This window comes from Poecilia latipinna, unplaced genomic scaffold (assembly GCF_001443285.1).
Source record: "Poecilia latipinna isolate Pla-1442-1.1 unplaced genomic scaffold, P_latipinna-1.0 Scaffold2962, whole genome shotgun sequence".
NCBI lineage: Eukaryota > Metazoa > Chordata > Actinopteri > Cyprinodontiformes > Poeciliidae > Poecilia > Poecilia latipinna.
The window spans coordinates 19,106-30,691 of record NW_015115578.1 but is presented as its reverse complement, the minus strand read 5'-3'; the positions used below and the strand labels follow the sequence as shown (position 1 = coordinate 30,691).

At 39.8% G+C, this 11,586-nt stretch overlaps 1 long non-coding RNA gene across 1 annotated transcript; it reads left to right on the top strand.

Annotated features, from left to right (window-relative positions):
- The first annotated feature begins 4,432 nt into the window (after positions 1 to 4,432).
- LOC106939726 (uncharacterized) lies at positions 4,433 to 6,638 on the top strand. Its single transcript, XR_001422900.1, has 2 exons — positions 4,433 to 5,139; positions 6,085 to 6,638. It is a non-coding gene; the product is annotated as an uncharacterized LOC106939726 (long non-coding RNA).
- Positions 6,639 to 11,586: the final 4,948 nt, after the last annotated feature.

The window sequence follows — 11,586 nt, the reverse complement described above, 5'->3', positions numbered from 1 at the left end:
ATTAGGTCATTAGAACAGACATCATGTCTCCAAGATGGTGATGGATATGAGATCATCTGTCCAAGCAGAAACAGGAAGTGAGATTTTTGAGATGCATGAAGGAAACAGGTGCAGAAGGTAGACAGAGAACTTCAGAAAGTACAGCTCCAAGGGAACAAGGAAGTTCATCTGAAGTTGAGGCCAACCAAAAGGCAGTTGACGTCAAGGAAAAACGTACGTGAGGAAAGTTGTGTGGCTGCTGACAAGAAATAAAAAGACACCAGACAGAAGGATCGGGGTTCTTTGTTCCGCAGCGTTCGAGTCGAGCACACATGGAGATGCAGAATCAACGGAGGGCTGCGTGCTGATACCCCGGGACGATGAGACTGCTCGCTGCACAAGGAAGGAACAAGATCCGTTTACCCACAACCCGGGATTCTGATTCGACTGCGGCCCCACACTCAACCCAAAAGATTCCAACGATGCTGCAGTGGACATGGGGAATAGACAAAGATCGCATATGGATAAAGAACTGAGTTCATTGAGGATTCTCACCAGTTCACCTTTGGATCTATTCTAAAAAGGATTCTGCCAAGACAAAGACAGGACTCCATCCATGGATGTTAAAGTTCTCTGCTGCCAAGATCGTCTCTGCATCTGGGTTCAAGTAATACTGCCTCCCCCAAAGCCTCTATTTACATTAAGACACAGTGTAGGGTTTAGAATTAGGTGAAATCTCTAAATTTTCTTTAATCTATTGATTACTTAATCCTTTGTTAATTGCTGTATGTCTTTTCTCCCCTGCTAAAGCTTGCTAATAAAAATACTAAAGTCTAATTGACGTTGTGGACAGTTAAATTAATTAAGTCAACTAGATTTAATTCTTCTGATTAATGTGAAATCAATGTTAATGGTCCTAGTAAATCAGGGTGGCTTCGTACGTTCTTTATTTCAGATAAATAATGACCCTGGGACTTATTCCTAGTCTCTAAAATTATCTAGGCCGGAAACAAGTGCACGTTAATAACAGGGAAAGAGCTACCGTGAACAGACGTGGTTTATGAGCTCGGACACCGGCGGGGCTACTCCGATGTCTGAATCATGGACTGAAGCGGGTCATAACGTCTGGATGAAGGTAGTTAGAGCTTAGACGAATCTTTCTCGCTCCCAGCTTAAACAAAAGTTCTCTATATTATTTGCGGTAATACCCAGGAATTAGAAGCTTTTCGGACCCGTGAGACTGAGAGCTGGTCAGTAGTCAGTCCGCTGAAGGTTAGGAGGAGTTAGGGGCGTGGCTGAGTACTGTGGATTAACACNATGACCCTTTAAAACTGTTGAGCCCAACACCAGACCTCAGGGAGAAAAGATCCATGACAGACCCAAGGATTATCGAGTGGCTCAGATGGCCCTTTTGATCCAACCCTTGTTCTCACTAATACAATGCCTTTATGAACAATCCCTGAGGGAGAATCAGCAAGCAGGGTCAAACAGAGAAAAAAGAAGCTTCAATACTCTATGAGTCTATCTGTGTGGAGGATTGTTAATGCAGTCCAGATAAATCTTTGACCTGTACAGACAGATTTTTCTTGATTGAAGCTGGGGTCAGAAAGGTGATTCTGCACACTTAGAGCTGATATAGAAAATTAGGAGAAAATTATAATATGTCTTGCTTTAAGAATAGTTTTAAAACAAAGGAAAGCTGCTGTTATGTTTTCTGTCATGACAATAAATTACAACACTGATATTTTTTTTAGTAAATAACTGATCCCAGAGATGGCTGTGTTCAACATTGTAATTCATCAAAAATAATCTACAGGTCAAATATTTTCTGCTTACTTTGACAGGTTTTAAATGATCTGTTTGTAGCTGTCTCTTATGAAAGAGGAATAAAATCCTTCATTAAAAGATGCATTTTATGACGTTAAGCCATGTTCAGAAGAATTAAAAAAGAAAACCGAAAACCCACTGGATTTTTAAACAGACCCTTAAAAGAATGGGAGCCAGAGGAACATATTGGCTAACACGCTGCTCGCGAGTCATCTGTCATTTTCCTCCCTCTTCTATGTGGCTTGGAGACACCTGATTGGTCTGTCAAGGTTTCAGGAGTATGATGGGTTTCAGAGTGCTTTCACACCAACCCTGTTTAGTCCACTTTAATTGAACTGTAGTTCATTTGCCTCGAAAGTCCAGCTCATTTGGGGAGGTGTGTATGAATCAAACTGTGATGTGGACCAAACTAGCAAACTCTGTTCTGCCTAAAAACCTCGGTCTCAGTTCGATTGATGTGAACACTGGTCCTATTTAAATTCATGTGAACACCAAGCAGAAGGGAGTCTGCTCTAAAAGCAGGATGTGGACTCTAGTGCAGGGCATACTGGGTAAATACAACCAAAACAAAAGAGATTAATGAGAAATGTCTTGTGGTTTTCTGTCAAAGACAAATGAGAAATCCTACAACTGCTAAAAAAGAACACTGCTTCATTTCTGTGCACATTTTGTGATGAAGGAAGTTGCGTTCACTGTCTTATGTTATGCCGTATTGCTTTGTATACAGTACGTTATAACTCTATAGTGGCTTTGAAGTTCGGAGTGTTTCACAGAAAACATCTTTCACAAACTTCTGATGCCGCCTGTAAGCAGGGGGAAGAGACCAGGAAGAAACTGCTAATGATTTTCTTTTGGCTAAGGGCCAATCTGCCTCAGCCAGCTGCCTCTCTGTTTCCACGGGATCACGAAGAAGCAGAGGCACATAACTGCACAGCCACCTTCTTTCACATTCATAGAAATTTTAACCATTAATTCACAAGAATTGAGGTGAGTTCCAAAGCTGATGAAATATATGAGAGGAGCAGAAGCAATTTCTATCTTTAAGCCAACAGACACCCCCACTCTTTGCTTGGTTCTGCTGCTGCTGATCAGGGTAACTGGAGACCAAGCAGCTGATGTGCCGAAACTAGGCTGAAAGGTTTCTTCTTACTTTCTCTGCATCTCAGGCAATCTATGAAAACATCACCCCCGATAGAGGAAAAGCAAGGTGATGTAAACAAACGCTGTAATTCATATGACTGTTGCAAACAAAGCTGCGCTCCAACGCACCCCCCTTTTGTCTCTCTGCAGATATTTTTGTCTTGGTTCTTAAATCTCCCTTTACAGTACATAGCCAAAAAGAAAAAAAAAAAGTGTGTCATACACGCGTTGGCAAGTTGGAGCGGGAACATAAATGATTCACCGGCTCGCTGACTCTGAGGGGCCCACGGCTGCTCCGTGGGCGCAGCAGGAGACACGCTCAGTATGCGGCGCTGTTCGCGCAGGCAGGCAGCGGGGTGCCGCCGGTTGGCACATCTAGTAGATACTGACATCTTCAACAGGATTGTAGCAACCCACCAACCCTGACACCCCCACAGTCATCCTGAAACCAGACAGCCCTCCTCAGCACAGGCTGAAATAAGACGGAGGCTCATTCATACAGCGCTCTGTCTCATGATTCCTGCAGAAGAGAAGAGGGGTTTTCACAGCCTCACATCAACCTCAGCAAATAATCAGGCAGGAGTCGCAGCTCTTTTCCATCACACCAGTGCATAAGAACCTCTAACGTGATTTAGATGTCAGCAGACTCCCTCCGTCCTGTTGTTTTGCCCCTCTTCAGATCTCTATTGCTCCCTTTTCCCGATTTCTTCACCTATTTTTTTTTTCTTCATCTGCAGTGCCCTTATTATCAGCTGCTCCTCCATGAACATCAGGAGAGCTAGAATCAGGAGGTGGATCCAGTCTAACATCAAGGTTTTTAACTCCAATCAATGGATCCAAATTCAGTTATTAAAAGCACATTTAAAAAGAAGTCTGCCAAAGTCCCGAACATACTAAAAGTATAAAAGCAAAACAAAAACAAAAGTCAACTAACAACTAATCAAAGGGAATGGCGATGTTTAAAGGCAGTTTGTGTGCTATTACAGAAAAGGCTCGATCTCCTTTAAACGTCCACCTAAAAATTTTAGAGCAATCATTTAAAAAAAAAAATTAAAAATTAAACGTAGAATGTTACATTTCCGCATTTCTGGTATGCCCCTAATTCTGATGCACAAGTAATATTATATGCAAACATCGATGGATGACGAAGCCGCTTTTCTTCGCCCACAGGAATCAATTTTTGATTCAAAAAACTGTGGAGTGAAAATAGTCTCAAAATCTCTGTGCGTGCGTAAAAAGATTTGTGTGGGTGTAAAATGATTTGTGCGTGTGTAATACTCGATTTGTAAAACTTAAAAATAAAATAAACCTTCTCCTACGCCTATACGTGTTGAAAAAGTACACACAAATCACCTGGTACACACACACAAAACTGCATTTACACACAAATCCGGTTACGAGTGCACAACTATTTTTGAGACTCATTTCACGCTTCCTGGAGCTCCCAGATTTGTGTGTAGATGGTGCGTTTACATGCTAGTAAAAGCTGGGACATCTGAGTTTTGCTCGGAGTCTAGTGTTTTTATCCTCTGACGTTTCTCACTGTGCTTGTGCCGAAGTAGCAAATACGTTAGTTCGCTGGAAAACTGTATATCTCAGCAATTCCTTATACTATCCTAAAATTACTTCTAGACATATTGTGCGTTTTTGAGCGGCACAGGAGACCAAGTGGTCTGAAAAAGGACCACTGGGTGGCGGAATGGTTCGCTAGCCGGAAAAATAGACAGGCAAACCCAGAAGCAAGACGGAGCGTCCCGGTGGTCTGTCCTCTGAAGTAAGTAGGAGCTAAACCTGCAGGCTTTGCTCTCCGATTATAATGAGACATGGAGTAAATAAATGATATCAGATTACGTTTTATATGTGTGGTATTTTGATACTCTGTCCTCCTCATATGTTTCTGTTAGCGGGAGCTAAAGTTTATGTCAGCTATGTTTACGTTAGCTGTTGGGAGCTAAGCGTGGATTTTTACTGTCACACAGTTTGATAGTCTGTCTTCAGTCTTAACTTTAACCCAGGTTGATCTGGTTTTATGATGCCGAAGTCGGCAAGCATCTTCAGGAGATTATGGCAGTTATAGATGTTGGTCACTATCACTGAAACCGTATTTTGTTGCTTCAGCAGTAATGAAGGTAGATCTGGACCTGCAGGAACATCATCTGCTGCTAGACTTTACTCACCATAACAAAGTGAAAGGTACTTCATTTATGTTGACTTTTCAACATACTTAAGGATTTAGTCTAATGTTCACACATAGGCCTGTCAGAATAATCAATTAATCGGATGATAAATTAAAACTAAGTCAATCATTTCCATGAGCCTGATTTATTGTTTCTCTTTTTTTCTCTCTTTCTACCAAAAACTGGATAATAAAAGTATTCAGTTTGGTACTTTGGTCTCAGTTAGACCTTATATTGAAAATAAATTTTGTTTAAAAATACTTCAAAATTCATTCGTTTTATTTATTCTGAATATTAAAAATGTCTTCCAGTTCCAGTGTTAAATGTTCATTAGAATCTGAGAATGTGTTGCATTAGTATTTCATCATTACCATTATATAACTTAAACATGACCTCAAAAGAACTATATTATCGTTTGTTGAGAACTTTGGAACAACTTATACAGTAAAATGTTTCATGGTGACAGACCTATTCACACATCCTCCAGAATCTTCAGATTAAACTGTTTGTGTCTGGACCCCATTTCATCGGCCCTTAAACAAATATATACCTCGTCTGCAAACCAGGACAAACCTGCTGCTCCTGTTTGTCTTCATTTCATGTTGATTAATGTAGATGGTAAAATGTATTCAGATGGTTTAGATTTTCACAAGCAGTAAATTTATTTCTCAATTGATATTTTGACACAATTGACAGCTAATAAACACATATTTAAAGAAAATAAATATTTTATGCATTTATAGCACCACTCAAAAATAGCTTCCACAGCAAAACATTTAATGTAAAACATTTGATCAACATAAAAATAAACATTTCTACATACATTGTGATGATTCAAGTCATTTTCGGGTTCAGTAATGTTCTGTCACAGTCAGGTCTGTCAGTGCATCAGCTGTTCAGGAAAATCAACATAATTTTTCTAACACTAACTGTCTATTTGTACTTTTCTCTGCATCTTCAGACAATCTGCAGCAGCTGAGATTCTGGGAGGTTCAACACCAAAACTTGATGCTTCAAACTGAGCCGTTAACTGGACCGAGGCGCCTTTCAAACTACAGTAGTTAACCTGCTCTGTTGGTAGATGTTATGGTGTCTCCTCAATCTGTACAGACTGACCTTGGTCGTCTTTGAATACACAGCTTTATGGTGTTTTCTTTTAATTGATTATAGTCAATATTTGAACATTCATTAAGTTTGAAGACATTTCATTGTTAACTTTAGGTAGCTGTGAATCCACCCATGTTAATCTGAACCTATTATGTTAAAGATTCAACAGATTTGTTGCATTCTTAAATATTTAATCTGTGCTTTGTGTGCAGTGAAATGAACATTAAAGTTAATTCAGGAAACACTTTTGTCATCTTCTTTCTACAGTACAAATTGAATGATGCCTCTATTAAAATCATATATTTGTGACATCAAACTTTGTTTCTGTCATAAAGCAGTGGTCAAACTATGGCTAAATGTTTGTAATTTACTTTCAACAAATGGAAACCAAAATGGTTTTAAAGTAAAGACACTAATACTCATCTACCTCACCACAGGTAAAGTTTCCACTGTATGCAAGTAAATGTGATTACGATTGAGTGAAAATTGTACAGCAGGGCTTCAACTCCAGTTCATAAGGATCGGTGTCCTCCAACCTTTAGATGTCTCTTCTTTAACACAGCTGAGTCAAATCATGAGGTCAGAGGTCATTAGCACGACTCTGGAGAACTTGACTGTCCTAAGCTACAATTTAATTCAGATGTGTTGGACCAGGATGTATCTAAATGTTGCAGGACACCAGACATCGATGCCTGGATGTGAGGATCCTGTTAGAGGATCAGTGTGTTCCTGCAGCAGCTCCATCGGATCAGAAGGTAGATGAGATCTGAAAGATCCTGATCCTCCAGAAAGTGAAATAACACCAGACCCGGTCCATCAGTCAGTCATTTCGTCCTGTGTAGAGATAAATATAAAATGTTGTTTATACACATAGAAACTCAATAAACTAAAATTGAAAGGCAATTTATTTCATTTAATTTTATTCACTTAGTGAATAAAGTAAAAGGCAAATCAGAATATCTCACAAACTATATATCAGTCAGCAACATGACTTAGGAATCTGATTGGAACCTTTTGGGCAAAACAGAAACTGTAAGAACCACACAGATAATTTTTATGGATTAAAGACTCAAACTGTGCTGAATGAGACAATAAAAATCCACGCTCAGCTCCCAACAGCTAACGTAAACATAGCTGACATAAACTTTAGCTCCCGGTAACAGAAACATGAGGAGGGCAGAGTATCAAAATACCAGAAATATAAAACGTAACCTGATATAATTTATTTACTCTATGTCTCATTATAATCGGAGAGCAAAGCCTGCAGGTTTAGCTTGTACTTACTTCAGAGGACAGACCACCGGGACGCTCCGTCTTGCTTCTGGGTTTTCCTGGCTATTTTTCTGGCTAGCGAACCATTCCGCCACCCAGTGATCCTTTTTCAGGCCAATTGGTCTCCTGTACTGTTCAAAAACGCACAATATGTCTAGAAATAATTTTAGGATATTATAAGGAAGTGCTGAGATCTACCGTTTCCAGCGAACTAACGTATTTGCTACTTCGGCACAAGCACAGTGAGAAACGTCAGAGGATAAAAACACTAGACTCTGAGCAAAACTCAAATGTCCCAGCTTTTACTAGCATGTAAACGCACCATCTACACACAAATCTTGGCGCTTCCCCGAATCGTGAAATGAGTCTCAAAAATAGTTGTGCACTCGTAACCGGATCTGTGTGTAAATGCAGTTTTGTGTGTGTGTACCAGGTGATTTGTGTGTACTTTTTCAACATGTATAGGCGTAGGAGAAGATTTGTTTTATTTTTAAGTTTTACAAATCGAGTATTACACACGCACAAATCTTTTTACGCACACACAAATCTTTTTACACACACACAAATCTTTTTACACACACACAAATCTTTTTACGCACGCACAGATATTTTGAGACTATTTTCACTCCATAAAAAACGATCTGCTGGGGCCACTAGCGGAACAAGTCAGAGTCGGGCCCTTTATACCCAAATAATAAAGCTCATGATAATTTAACTTTACAACATGGACATGTCCACAACAGCGGAGCTTACAAGTTTCACCACCACAGAGAGCGACTATATCATTTTGAAGTCCATCTGACATGAAGTACAACAAACCAGTTCAGAACCACGGATGGGTTCGGATCATTTTGACACTTTATTAATTTCAACTCAGAGCCTGGAGCAGCTAGCACAGGGGTGGGCAACTCCAGGCCTGGAGGCCCGTCTCCTGCAACTATTAGATGTTTCTCTACTTCAACACACCTGAGTCAAATAATGAGGTCGTTAGCAGGACTCTGGAGAACCTGACTGTTATGATGGTTCTGGTGTTACCCACATAAAAGTTTATATAGTCAGTCACACTCTCAGTCGTGGCATTGATGTCCCCTCCATGTAACTGGCAAAGAACAATACAATCTGTAGCCTCAAAACAACTCTTCCTCAGCTTTTGGTTACCACTTTGGTCCTTTTTCATTACAGATTGTCTCTGAACAAGGGCTTTATATTTTGAGCAGAGAAAAATAAAGTTGTGATCTGACTTACCCAGAGAAGGTCCTGCTTTAGAAATGTATAAATCCTTTACATTTGTGAATAAGAAACCCTATGTGTTTTTTTTTCTGTGGTAGAGCAGTTAAACTGAAAAGTCATGCACTAGGCTTGGGGACAAATTATGTTGATTGGCAGATCTCAACTTAAGGGCAAAGGTTCACCACAAAAGTAATTTTAAGTGACAAACAGGCCCAAGTCAATCCAATTCCACCCAGCTCAGTCTTTTGAAGTCTTTCAAATCCAGTTACAAACAGACTGGAACATCCATTGAGATTATAAAGTGTTTTCAATCTGTAAAACATTGTCCAGGCCAACAACAATAAATCTTCGCTCTGATTCACACTCAATCATAAAGAGACCATGAACCAAGATATGTCTACCCAGACCCTTTCCAAATAAATTAGAACGTCATGGAAAAGTTGTTTAATTCCCATAGTTCCATTCAAAAAGTTAAACTGTCATAGGTTATACATTCAGGGCCCACAGTTTGAATGATTTCAAGTACTTGTTTGTTTATTGTTACAAAATTTGGGCTTAGGTAAGGTAATTTTATTTATATAGCATATTTTCAGCAGGGAATTCAAAATCAGGAATTCAAAAAAATTAGAATATTGTGAAGAAATTATCCCAAATTTTAGAGGGCATGAATGTTGTAAATTGAGTGTGACACACTAATCATCTATTTTCAACCCACCAGTTGTAATTAAATTGCTTTGTTTTTGTTAAATTTTCTCAGTTCCGTCCAATATGGGGAAGTCTGTAGACCAAACAAAGGCCAGAAGACCATCATTGATGGGTAAGCCACTTAAGTTCATAGCTAAGGAGGCTGGCTGTTCACAGAATGCCAAGCCTGTCATTGGAAAGTCTAGTGGAAGGGCAAAATGTGGCAAGAGAAGATCCACCAGCAAAAAAAGATGACCATGGACTTCAATGGATTATAAAACAGAGAAGACTCAAGAATCTGGCAGAGATCCAGAAAGGGTGGAATGAGGCGGGAGTCCCAGTTTCAAAACCCACCACAATCAGACGCATCCGGGAGATGGGCTACACTATCAGTTTCTCCGGGTCAAGCCACTCCTGAACCTGAGCTAACATAGGAAGCTACTCAGCTGGGCCAAGGAGAAGAAGGGTGAGGCCATCAGCCAAGAGTTTGGAGGAGGACGGGTGAAATTTATTTTCAAAATATCAAATTGCGCAATTATATGGTCTCCTCTGTGGGTGAATGTTGAACAACTTTAAGTTTAATTACACACACAGTTATTTAAACTTAAATAAATACATTTTGTTCTACATAGCATTCACTCACAGAGGTGACCATATAATTGCACAGTTTGATGTTTTGATAATAAATTTGCTTAATCGAAACAGTAATTTCAAAAATACTGGGTTCTTTTATATTGAAATTGGTTTGTTTTGCAAAACTGCAGAAGAAACATTGTTATGTGTCATGTGAGTCACATGATCGGATGTTACCACTGATGGAAACCATGAGGAAGACAAGAAGAAGTTGGAAGATCCTTCGTGGCACAACATGCCAAAGTTATTCAATGACTTTTCACATGAACAAGCTTATTCATTCGCAAGTTTAATTGCGTTTCTTATTTAATGGAAACAGCGCAGCAGCAAAATTGTGTTTTTCGACATTAGTGGAACATTAACAAATTTTTGTGCATGTAGTAGAAACGCTGATAATGAAAACCTCGTATCTTTTTACTCTTTGTGTCGGTCAATCACATCCATTCCTAATAAAATGCATCAAAGTTTGTGGTTGGAATGTGACATAATGTTGAAAAAGGTGAAGGGAAAAAACTCCTCATACCAGAGCAATCTAGAAATTTTTAAGTGAACTCTGAATGGCTTCATGTTAATTCTGTGCAAAAATTATTAGAGCATTCCATCCTGATCACGCTGCTCTGAATGATTTGATCCACAGCCGGTCCCAAAGGACCACTGCGCTCGAATATTCAGCCATCAGTTACGCTGTGCTTCCCAGGCCAGGCTGACAGCTTGGCACCGCTCCACGTTTGTGTTTCCATTTGGGAGACATCCAAATAAAACCTTGAGAACTCAGCCAATCTCCTAATAAGCAATCCAGGAACTGTAGTTAGGCTAATATGAACTCATTCACTTGGGGGTGACCCAAGTAAAGACTTTTATTTCGCAGCCTGGAGTTCCAGCATCATCGTATTTCTCAGAGATGTGCTCATATCACATTATCAGTTGTTTTTACAGAACAACTGATGGTTTTGTCATTCAGTGTTTGAAGGAAGAGATTCAAGGATTCAAGGATTTTTTATTGTCATACCACCTTCGTTTGTTTGTGGTACAAAATTCAGACTCAGGTCCCAGATTAAGAAATCCATCCATCCATTTTCTAACACCCTTGTCCCTTAGTGGGGTCAGGAGGGTTGCTGGTGGCCATCTCCAGTGAACCTTCCAGGCGAGAGGTGGGGTACAGGTCACCAGTCTGTCACAGGGCAACACAGAGACAGACAGGACAAACAACCATGCAATCGCACACTCACACCTAAGGAGAATTTGGGGAGGCCAATTAACATGGCAGTCATGTTTTTGGACTGTGGGAGGAAGCCGAAGAACCCGGAGAGAAGATTAAGAAATTTAATACACAAATAAAAAATAAAGAAAGAAATATGTGTGATATATGGATTTTAAAAAAGTGTGTGTGTGTAAATAATTTATGAGATGAAGCTGTATTAGGTGCAGCTTGAGTTCAGGAGTCTGATGGCTGAAGAAATTGGTCTGAGGAAACTGTTCTGAGGCCGTTCAGAGCCTCAGAATGGAACAGCAAGACCACCAGGCTGTGGATGCTCCT